The sequence below is a fragment of the Manis javanica genome, chromosome 3 (genome assembly GCF_040802235.1).
Source record: "Manis javanica isolate MJ-LG chromosome 3, MJ_LKY, whole genome shotgun sequence".
Taxonomy (NCBI): Eukaryota; Metazoa; Chordata; class Mammalia; order Pholidota; family Manidae; genus Manis; species Manis javanica.
The window spans coordinates 73,394,909-73,407,347 of NC_133158.1; positions in this window are offsets into that span (position 1 = coordinate 73,394,909).

Below are 12,439 nucleotides of genomic sequence, written 5' to 3' on the forward strand. Positions count from 1 at the left end.
ATGTTGTGGAATATATATAGCAGGAAGTACAGATGGAGAGTGGTTAGTATATAATTTTAAATTGCATGTCAGGGGCCAGCTTCATTGCTAAACTGGCATTTGAATGAAGGCCTGAGGTGGATGGGGTGGTAAACCATGCAGACATCTGGGGAGGACCGTGCCAGGTGGATGGACTATTGTTGGTGAGTGACTGGTGTGTTAAGGAGCAACAAAGAAGCCAGTATCCTTGGCACAGAAGGAGAAAAGTAAAGAAGAAATGATGACAGACATGAAAAATGAAGGGGAGAAAGTAAAGTGAGACCATAGTAATCTTATTAGAGTGTTCATAACTTTTTTGAAGGAAAAGGGAAAACATTGAAAGAAGTTGAGCAGGAGTGACATGAATTGACTTATGCTTTAAAAGGAGAACTCTTGCTGCCTTATGAAGAAGAGGTTCTAGGGAACAACAGCAGAATCAGGGAGGCAAGTTCCAAAGCTACTATAATTACCTACATGAGAGATTATACTTGGGACAGAGATGACAAGTCATGAGATTCTAGGTATATTTTGATTTGGACAAATAAGATTTTGACAGTGTTCATGCGGAGTGTGAGAGAAGGAGAGACACTATGACTCAGGTTTTTTCTTGATTAATTGGAAAAATAAGGTGTTATTTATTGAGATTGGGAGAACTGAAGAGACAGCAGGTTCAGGAGTGAGGTGGGGAACATCACAAATTTGGTTTTTAGTTTGTTAAATCTGAAATGCCAAATGGACAGCTGAGCTGGGACATGCAGTTCTGGAGTTCTGATGAGAGGTCCAAGCTGAAGATGAAAATTCAGTTAATGTATAAACCAAAGATGTAAGTTTAGATGAGCAAAGAAGGAGGTCTGAGGAGGAGCATGCAAGGTTAGGAGGTCAGGGATAGAGGGGGAAGCAGAAAAGGAGGCTGAGAAGGAATGATCAGTGAAGGAGAAGGAAATTGAGGAGAATGTGGTGTCAGAGAAACCAAGAAAAGAAAAGTTCAGGGCTAGCGAGTGAATAATCTACCGTGTCCAGTGTTGTGGGTGGTTCACATAAGATCAGCACGGAGAACAAAACAGGATGTTGCAACTTGCAGATCATTGGTGAGTTTGAGGAGTGAGGTTTAGGTGGAGTGTTAGAGACAAAACCTGTTAGGATGACTTTAAGAGTCTACCAAGCAACAGGCCTGAGCTCTTCAGAAATGTCCAGATTATGAAAGACAGATTGGGATTAATGTAGATTTAATGGAATATGGTAAGTAAATGTGAAAGGTGATGATGGATTAGAATTTTCTTTCTTTTACTATAATGAACATTACTGGAACAACTGGTAAAATATGAATAAGGTCTGTAGGTTAGATCACAATGATTTTATCAATGTCATCCTCATAACTTTAATAATTAAAATGTGGTATAGAAAAGAAGCTCTTCACTTGTAAGCAACATATGCTGAAGTGTTCATGATTAAGAGGGTATCATATCAGCAACTTACTGTCAAAATGGTTCAGAGAGAGGGAGAATGAAAGTTAATGTGGTAAAATATTAATAACTGAAGAATATGAGTAATGGATATGTGAGAACTGTTTATCTTATTTTTAAAACTTATGTATGAAATTATTTCAAAATAAAAATAAAAATAGTTAAAATATTAATAAGTAAAAGAGAAAAATAGGGGGATATTGAAGGGAAAAGAGCAGATTGACAGGTACATCTCCTCCCCTTTCATACCTTTTAACTAACCTATTCTCTAATATGTTAGGCATTTTTTTTACAGAGTTCCAGGAAAAGTTGAGAAGGAAACAGAGGAGAAAAATATCATCACTAAAAGAAAATTAAGAGCATTTTCTAGAACTGAATAACATGTGCTATGATTGAAAGCATACATTTAAGTTCTGACACAGTGAATGAAAATAATAGGTATATTATTTAAGACCTTCAGAACACTTTAAAAAGTTTTATAATAGCGATAAACATAAAATTTATTTAAAATGTTAAGAATCTAAACAAAGTTGATATCACAACAGGAACACTTGAAACAAGAAGATACTGCTATAATTCTAACTTTTGAGGCAAAATTATGTTCAATTTAGGGTTCTAATTGTAGCTAAATCATCAATTAAGTGTCAGGGATAAAATAGTGTGATATATAGCTTGTTTTAAAAAGTACTTTACATGGTTTTTTTTCAGGAAGTTATTAGAAGATCGGCTGTAACAAAAACAAAACCAGATTAAGAAAAAGGAAGACATCCAATTCAGGAAGCGAGATGAAGGGATCAACAGAAGACAGCACCCAGCCAAGGTCACATGTGAATTGAAGTGGGTCAGAGGGATCCCACAGATGTTTTCTTATGCAGAGAACATTGATAAAACATACAATGTATGTGACTATTTTGAGAAAATATTAAAACAACTTGGGGAGAGTTTAAGGCTGAGTTAGTTACTATTACACTAAAACCTAAGGAAGCAAAAAACATGACAATTATTAAAAGAAACAGTGTATTTCATGGCTCAGTTGTGAAAAGTATTTCATAGTCAAGATTATATAAATAATAAATAAGGACCTATTCCCAAATTATCACACAACTATATTCAAAGGATAAGAGGTGGTGATAACAAAGACAGGTGGGCAGGGGAACAAAGGGTGAAATACAGCTATTTCCTAACACGAAATAAGTAGATATATTAGTTCTCTGATGCTGTGTATGAAATTACCACAAATTCACCATTTCTGCCTAACTTATCCAATTTCTGCACAAATAATTACCACAATGTTCATTAACTATCACAGTTTCTGGGAATCAGCAGTTACGGCACAAGTTCCTGAGTCCTTGGCTTAGGATCTCACAAGCTGAACTCAGCTTGTTGACTCTCCTGCATCCTCATCAGGAACCACATCGAAGCTCCCTCAGATTGCTGGCTGAATTCATTTTCCTGCAGCTGTATAATTCATGGCAGCTTGGTTTTTCAAATCTAGCAACACACATACATATACATACATACATGCATAGAGATAGAGAGAATGAGAGAAAGACAGAGATGCTTCCAATTAGATACCTCTAGATCTTCTTTTAAAAGATTTTCCTGATCAGGTCAGGTCCACATAGGATAATTTCCCTTTTGATTAGTGTAAAGCCAACTGAATACAGGACTTAATTACAAAAACAAAACAAAAACAAAATCTCTGCATTTTTGTCATATAATGTAACATAATCACGGGAGTGGCAGTCTATAAACTTTGCTGTATTCTATTAATTTAGAAGCACATCCCTTCTAAATCCAACTTAAAAGGAAAAAAGTTATATTAAAAGACAGGAATCATGGTGCCATACTAGAATTTTACTTTTCACAGTAGATAATCTCTAAAAATCAAGAAATAGCAGTATGTTTGTGTGTATGTGTGTGTGTGTTTTAATATGGAGGCAAAATCTAAAGAATCAACTAAAATATATGAAAGTAATTGCCAGTATAGAGTAGTACATGGACCAGTGGTAATTTATTTTTTAATTACTCATTCTTTGAACTATATGCTTGCACATGTTGTTTTATTTTAATTGGATTTTACTTTTATTAAAATTGCAATATAGTTCTTGTTGTGTTGAATATGGTTAAACTTTTCTCAAATAATAGAAAAGAATGGAAACAGAAAATGTGAGCTAAAAAGCTATTCCTGAGAAGAGGTTTTTGTTGACAATACATTCAAAATAAGTCAATAATGAGAAATTGTTGCTATGAAAAAAATCAAATACAATCTCAGACTCCCATTCATAGAAATATGATGAATAAATAGGAAAAATAATTGTCCTACATTATTCTGCATTGAAAAGTCTATATTTGAAGTTGTGTTCATTTCTACACCCCTACTTTAATTCTATTTTTCTATTGCATCAATGCTTTATTTTTATTTTAGAATCAATATATTGTCTCTATGGAAAACTTTAAGAAATAGAAAAAGGGAAAAATTAGCAATATCAATATTTGAAAATAAATATCACAAAAATTTGGTGCTAAACTTTTTAGTTTTTTTCTCTACTTATATACACATCATATACATCTCATACTTAACATTTGTTCTTTGGATGCTGCTTTTTGACTTAATACTATTATAGAATACTTCTGTTTTCAGCTAAAATGAAGAAACAAGGACTAAATAAACCTGCATTTCTAAAATAACAAATAACCAGATAATATACATGAAGCAACAGTTCTTGTGATACTGACATCAGGCAAGAACCAACAGTGACCTGTGAGAAAAAGGAAACAAGTTATGCAAGCCCATGATTGTCTACTTTATTGTTCAAAGCCACAGCACATGGAAGAGGAAACTAGGCAGAATCCTGCAACTGTGAACTGAAGTGATGGCCGTGGGCAGCCAGGGCAACATTCTAGAAAAGAGTTCTGGAGCAAAGACAGCTGCACAGAAAGAGAACTCCAGTGATCTTCAGTGGCTCCCTCTAGAATTTTCAGCTGAGTACTGATCAGTGCATGTGTCTGAGAAAGCTATCTTTCTGAGGCCAGGGAAAAACAACTTAGGCCAATGAATTCTACAACATAAGGGAAAGAGACAAATTCCTTGAAAGACATCAACAATCAAACTTCATTACAGAAGAAATAGATGTCTGAGTCTGTAGCTCTTAGATATATTAAAATGTCAGTTAAAAACCTTGTGGGCCAAAAAATGCTCAAAGCCCAGAGAGTTTTGCTCATGAATGCTGCCAAACATTTGGGGAAAAAGTAATACAAATCTAAAAGAAATTATTTCATTACATGAAAAAATGGAAGCAAAATTAATATATTCCAACTCATTTTATAAGTCAGTACTGCTCTAATAAGAAAAACTACAGACAAAAATCTCCCATGCACATAAATACAAAAATACCTCACAAACTTTTAGCAAATCATGTCTAAAAAAAAGTTTTAAAGGTAATCCATCTTTACCAATGGAATTAACTTAGGAATGCAAGTGTGGTTTAATATTAAAAAATAAGTCAATGTGATTCACCCTAATAATGAACTTTTAAAAAGAAAAAGAAAATCCATATGATCATCTTAAGAGATATAGGGGGCAAATGGAACAGACTAAAGAGCCCAGATATAAACCCAAGTATATATGGTCAATTAAAATAAGATAAAGGAGCCATGGATATACAATGGGGAAATGACAGCCTCTTCAACAGTTGGTGTTGGCAAAACTGGATAGCTACATGCAAGAGAATGAAACTAGAATATTGTCTAACCCCATACACTAAAGTAAACATGAAATGGATCAAAGATGTAAGTCATGAAACCATAAATCTCTTAGAAGAAAACATAAGCAAAAATCTCTTGAATATAAACATGAGCAACTTTTTCCTGAATGCATCTCCTCGGGCAAGGGAAACAAAATAAAAAAATGAACAAATGGGACTACATCACACTAAAAAGTTTCTGTACAGCAAAAGATACCATCAGCACAAAAAGGCATCATACAGTATGGGAGAATATATTTGTAAGTGACATACCCAACGAGGGGTTAATATCCAAAATATATAAAGAACTCACATGCCTCAACACCCAAAAAGCAAATAACCCTATTAAAAAATGTGCAGAGGATATGAACAGACAATTCCCCAAAGAAGAAATTCAGATGGCCAACAGGCACATGGATAGATGCTCACATCACTAATTATTATGGAAATGCAAATTAAAACCACAGTAAGATATCATCTCATGTCAGTTAGGATGGCCAACATAGAAAAGAATAGTAACAACAAATGCTGGTGAGGATGCAGAGAAAGGGGAACCCTCCTACACTGCTGGTGGGAATGTAAACTAGTTCAACCATGTGGAAAACAGTACGGAGGTTCCTCAAAAAACTAAAAATTGAAATAGCATTTGACCCAGGAATTCCACTCCTAGGAATTTACCCTAAGAATGCATTTTCCCAGTCAAAAAGACATATGCACCCCTATGTTTATCACAGCACTATTTACAGTAGTCAAGAAATAGAAGCAACCTAAGTCCATCAGTAGATGAATGGATAAAGAAGATGTGGCACATATACACAATGGAGTATTACTCAGCCATAAGAAGAAAACAAATCCTACCATTTGCAACAACATGGATGGAGCTAGAGGGTATTATGCTCAGTGAAATAAACCAGGCAGAGAAAGACAAGTACCAAATGATTTCACTCATCTGTGGAGCATAAGAAAAAAGCAAAAACTGAAGGAACAAAACAGCAGCAGACTCACAGAACCCAAGAATGGACTAACAGTTGCCAAAGAGAAAGGGACTCAGCAGGGGTGGGTGGGAAGGAAGGGAGAAGGGGAATAAGGGGAATTACGATTAGCATACATAAAGTAGTGGGAGGGGCACGAGGAAGGCAGTATAGCATAGAGAAGACAAGTAGTGACTCATAGCATCTTACTATGCTGATGGATGTTGACTGTAATGGGGTATGTGGTGGGGACTTGATAATGGGAGGAATCTAGTAACCACAATGTTGCTCATGTAATTGTATATTAATGATACCAACATAAATAAAAAATTTTAAAAAAAGATATATGGGGGAAAAAATCTATAAGCCTTTTCCAACATTCATTCCTGGTTAAAAATGCTCAGCAAACTAGAGTTAGAAAGGTCTTCATCAACCTAATAAAATACTTCTATGTAAAATCACAATTAATGGCAAAAGACTAAATCTTCTTCCCTGAAAATTAACAATAAGACATGGATTTCTGCTTTCAACAGACCTCTAGTGGTTCCAGCAGTAAATAAGGTTAAAAAAAAAAGCATCAAGAATGGAAAGGAAGAGATAAACTTTTTATTTTCTAACAAAATTACTGTCAAATAGAAAATCTTACTGAATTTACAAAAAAATTTTAAAAGCCTACTGGCACAAACAAGTGAGTTCACCTAGGTTATAGAACACAAGATTAATAAATTAAACTCATTTCCATGTATTTCCATCTACTAGTAACAAATATTAGGAAATGAAATTTTAAAAAGAAAAATATACAAAGTCAATATATTGTATATCCTAATTAAGAAGACCTAAACTTGGGTCTCAGATGATTGAATACTGTTGATGTCAATTCTGCCCTAATAAATAAAGTCAATACAATCTCAACCAAAATCCCAGCAGATATTTTTTTTATAAATTGACAAACTGATTCTAAACTTCATATGAAAATGTAAAGGGTGTAGAAAAGCCAAAGCAACTTCAAAAGAGAAGAACAAAGTTTGAGGAGTTACATATGTCACTTCAAGACTTATTATGAATCTACAACAATTAAGCCAGGGCCAGGATCAAGTGAGACAAGGAAGGTGCCTATGGCATAAGCTTTAAAGTAGTCACTCACAGCATTATACAAACATTATATAAACACAAGGCTGACTCTTGCACAGACTGAGTGAGTGCCTTCTTCAATTTTTGCCTTAAATATAGATACCTTATTTGTTTCACCTTAGTCCTGGCCCTGATCAAGATAGCATGTTGACTTTGAGTCATTCTAAAGAATTACCCTGCGGGAATAGCGGAACCCTGAATTTGTAGTCAGTTGGTCAAAAGTACGGATGGCCTAGGAACCCTGGAAACCTGTGAAGTTTGATCTGTGTCTGGGTAGTCAGTGTCAAAATTGCACTGTATCCAAGAAAATTGAAAACATAGCCACATAAAATCTTACATGAATGTTCACAGTAGCTATATGTAAAATGGCCCCAAATTGGAACAACTTAAATATCCATCTACAATGAAAGAATACTTAGGCAGTGGTATATCTATTCAATGTACTATTACCAATTAGAAAAAAGGAATTATTGACACATGAAACAAATTATAAATATCAAAAGCATTATACTAAATAAAACAAGCCAACATGAATGATTAATATTGTTTGATTCTGTTTGTAAGAATCCTAGTGACAGAAAAATAGATCATTAGTTGCTGTAGCTAGGAATGTAAGAAAAGTATCTGTCTATAAAAAAGATTGAGGGAACTTTTTGGAACGATGGAAATATTTTAATGTCATGACTTTAGTGGTATTTACAAGACAGACTTTATACAATATCTTGGCCCCAATGTCACACAATAAATAATAATCGATTCTAGCCAAATTGTAGATAAAATTTTTCCTAAATTTACAATGGGGTTATGTGCCAAAAAAAGAAGTTGAAAATTTCACAAATCGAAACTGCATTTAATACACCTAACCCACAGAATATCATAGCTTAGCCTCACCTACCTTAAACATCCTCAGAACACTTAAACAGCAGCCCACAGTTAGGCAAAATCATCTAACACAAGCCTGTTTGTAATAAAGTGTTGAATATGTCATGTAACTTATAGGATACTGTACTGAAAGTAAAAAACGCAATGGTTGTCAGGGTACAGAATGGTTATAAGTGTATCTGTTGTTTGCCCTCATGATTGTTTGCCTGGGATACAGCTCACTGCTGCTGTCCAGCATCATGAAAGAGTAACATACTACACATCACTCCCCAAGAAAAGATTAAATTCAAAATTCAAAGTATGCTTTCCACGGAATGCCTATCACTTTCACATTTTAAGGTTGGGTAGAACAATTTTAAGTCAAACCATCATGTGTTGAGGACTGTCTGTATAACTCTAAATAGTAACATTCAATTTCCTGATTTCTTTGGAGGTTATATGGATATATTCATTGTGTGAAAATTAAACTGTACCCTTATGATTTGTCTAGTTTTAATACATAATATTTTTAATTCATTAAAGTACTTCATGTTTTTAAAATGTAATTGCTTGTAACACAATAGGATTTTTTGTTTTCTTTATATAATACTTACACATTCCTTAAATTTATTCCTAACCACTTTTTAAGGTTTTTGCTAATATTTTAATAGGATATCCTTCTTTCTCTTTTCCTAATTTGTACTTGGAATAAAAAAAATACTGGATTTTTAAAAATCTGTAATTTAACTATTTTCATGAATTGTCTATTTCTAATCTTTTCCACTAAATTTTATTTTTAGGGTTTCCATGTAGGCTATCAAGTTAATGGTAAATAATGATAATTTGTTGGCTTTTTTCTAATGTTTATGGTTTCTTGCATTCCTTTTTTTTGTCAAATGCACTATCTCAAAGTTTTAGGAATTTGATAAATGCTGGTGGAGATATTACACATTCTACTCATTCTTTTGAACAATAATTTTTTTCAGCTCTCTAATATGATATGGCATTAACTACAAGATCATTGCTTTTCTGTTGGTGAAGTAGTATGTTGTGTTACTTTAATTGATGTTTTAATTACCCATCTCCACATTTCTTAGGAAATTCCATTTGCTATGATCCTATCAATATTGTGTAACACTAAACTTGGCAATTTATTGCTTAGTGTTTAAACATCTTTATTTTGTAGTTTGCATTTTCTATAATTTTTTAATTAAGTCTATTCCTTAGTCATAAAAATAAAGTAAGACCACTTTTTGTTCTCAATGTTCTAGTGCCATAGACAATATTTGGTCTTTGAGGATTTGAAAGAATTTGTCCATGAAAGCTTTGGAACTAAAACTCAATTGATAAGGTGAGAGGTTTAGAAATTGAGTTCTCTTGAGGAAATAGCTTAGTCATGCTGCTTCTGGGAGACCAAACCCAGTGCATTGAATTAACTGGGTACTCTACTCCCTCCCCTGGATCTATTAAGTGAAGTTAAATGATAGAGCTTTTATATAATCTCCTTTTCTATTATCTCATTCAAAACCATTCAAATATCTCCCTCACTAATAACCTTACTAGCCATCGAGCTTCAAAGAAGCCTTCTCTCTAAGGGCTTCATCCGCCAAGGCCACAGCAAGACTGGGTCATTGTCACCGTAAGGGTTTTCCATAGACATGGTCCCTGAAGAGAAACAAAGAGCTCAGGATAGGAAATGCTCCACCAGAGAGGAGAATACAAACCCTAAACTATGAAATTAAGCCATAGTTCACTGGGCCCAAGAAAGAACTCACCTGGGTGCCAAGACTGACAATAGCTACAGCAGATGGGAAATAAAGAATCAGAACAAAGCTTCAACACAGATAGAGAAGAGAAAAAGTAAAATGCAAAGATCAGTGAAGTCCTATTCAGATCATATCTTACAAATGTAAAACGTTTAAGCTGAACTGACTGTGTACATTTGGCTCCCAGTAGATTATATTTTGGGTCTTAATACAGAATACCAGTGTAAAATAATAGGTACACCACGTAAATCCTAAAAAGCACTCAAGAGCAGTGATAGCTAATCAAGAACACAATTAGTATCCAGAGGTTGATAGACATGCTCCTTTACTTTCTCTTTGTGTTGACTTTCTATCCATTCAGCATTGTTTTGCATGGAAAACTTGAAACTCTTTCTTAGTCTCCCTCTGTCTTTTTTCTACCTACTTTGTCTGCAGCGGTCTTGGCTTCATCCTGCTTTAGCCCCTAATATCCATGATGTGGAATCTCCTAATCATCTTTGTTTAAGCCCTGTCAGATTCTCACTCTATCCTAGGAGGACTCTGTTTTTCAGTGTTGAGCACAAAACAAATAAATCTTTAGTTTCCTAAAACTACTTGCCACTCAAGACATAACTTTGTTGTGTTATTTTGTAGTAAGATTTCTTCATCAGGGATGAGAATGGACAAAGAAAAAGGCTGCCTGTTATTTCAACAATAGCATTTTAATTTCTTGCCTTTTTAAATTCTTTGTATTTCCCTTTCTGAAGGCTTGCAACTTTTGAATTCTTTCACACAGAGTGCTTATGAGACAAGCATATTAAGTGAAATTGCAAAGGCAGATTTTAAAAAAAGAAGATATTGGCACTCATATAGCTAGCCAGAACTCACCTTAAAGTTACTCGTCATCCACAATTTTAATAGCTATAAAAAAAATGTACCATCACCATTTTCACCCATCCTCATGACAGTCGCTAAATATAGGCATAAAATGCAAGAGAAGAAATACAAGCCATAGCAAGTACATGTTTTCTTGGTTGGTCAAGGAAAAAATAGAAACTAAATATTTTGTACATAGAACTGGTTTGAAAGCAATACCACATATGACTAAGAAACTCTATCTGGATCATTAATAGTGGTAGAAACATGAAAACAAACTATTGCTATAATTTCTCTTTGAGTCCCTAGTGTTAGAAGATTCTTATACAGGGACATTTCCCAATCTGGCCAATGTTTATAATCATTGCTTAAGAAGATAAAATCAATTAAAAATGAGTAAAATAAAATGTTAAAAACTGGTTATGAAGTTTGATGGCCTCTCACTTTGTAAATTCTTTTTCTGTGAATGTCTCAGTCCTAATACTCTGTATTAACATGAAGGTAGAAGAGAATCAAATTCAAATATATTTCATGGCAGTACTACCAGTACAATAAAATTTAATGACTATCTTTGAAGGCTTTGGTGTGAGTCATTCTTGATAAAATATTTCAATTTACTTTTCAAGCTTCTGTCCAAAAGACAGAAGGGAAATTCCACTCTGTCCTCAAAAATCAAAGAATGTAGTTTAATAGGCAGAGTACTTATCATTTGACAAGAAAAAATAAAAAGCCCTCAGATTTCTACCAGAGTCAAGATAGAAAAAGATCAATTCAGCCTTTTAAAGAAGCAATGACGCAGAAAGCCAATCACATCAGGACTGGGCCTGCTGTTTCAACTGCTTAGATTTTACAAGGTGCTATTAGGTATACTTAAAGTTGATTGGCCTATAAATTGAAAAAAATATCCCTTTGGTATCTCAACAAAGGGAGATAGTTCTGTGGGTTCTGGAAGACACTCTCCTGAACAGAGTAATGAGAAATTATACTTCAGTTCTATTTCTTCATCTCCTTTTCTACTCCCAATTTTGGTTCTTTCCTAAGTTTCCTTCGTCACCTAGGAAAATGTAATTGTACTTACCACTGCTAGTTCTAATCTTTAAGAGACTTATAAAGCTAGGTTCCCTTTTCATTGTGGCCAGTGTTTAATGGATATTTTTCTGTACATGGGCAGTTCCACTCTACTGAAAAGTACATGAAATGTTTCTTCCACTCAGTTAAATGTCCTGCCCCCCAGAATAAACACACGAACATAAGACTGAAAATCCAGCATTAACCCTGAATGTTTAAGGTATAAATACAGTGAAAATGTATATGTATCCCAAATGAGAAATCAAAACAAAGAGAATTTTAGTTAGAGAAACAGTATAATGTGAGGGTTTAAAGTTCAGGCTTTGAAATCAGAAAGGCCTAGATTTAAATTTCCATTCCACCATTATTAGCCTAAGTTTCTTCATCTGAGAAATACAGGCAATAATACAAGCATTGTAGGACTGCTGAAAGAAATTTATGAACTAACAAATGTAAAATGCTTAGCATGCTTGGTACACAGGAGTTCCAGTAAATGCTATTATGGTCAAACAAGCTCTCTGTCTGAGACCATCATTACTTTCATCTGGATAGGGCAGGCT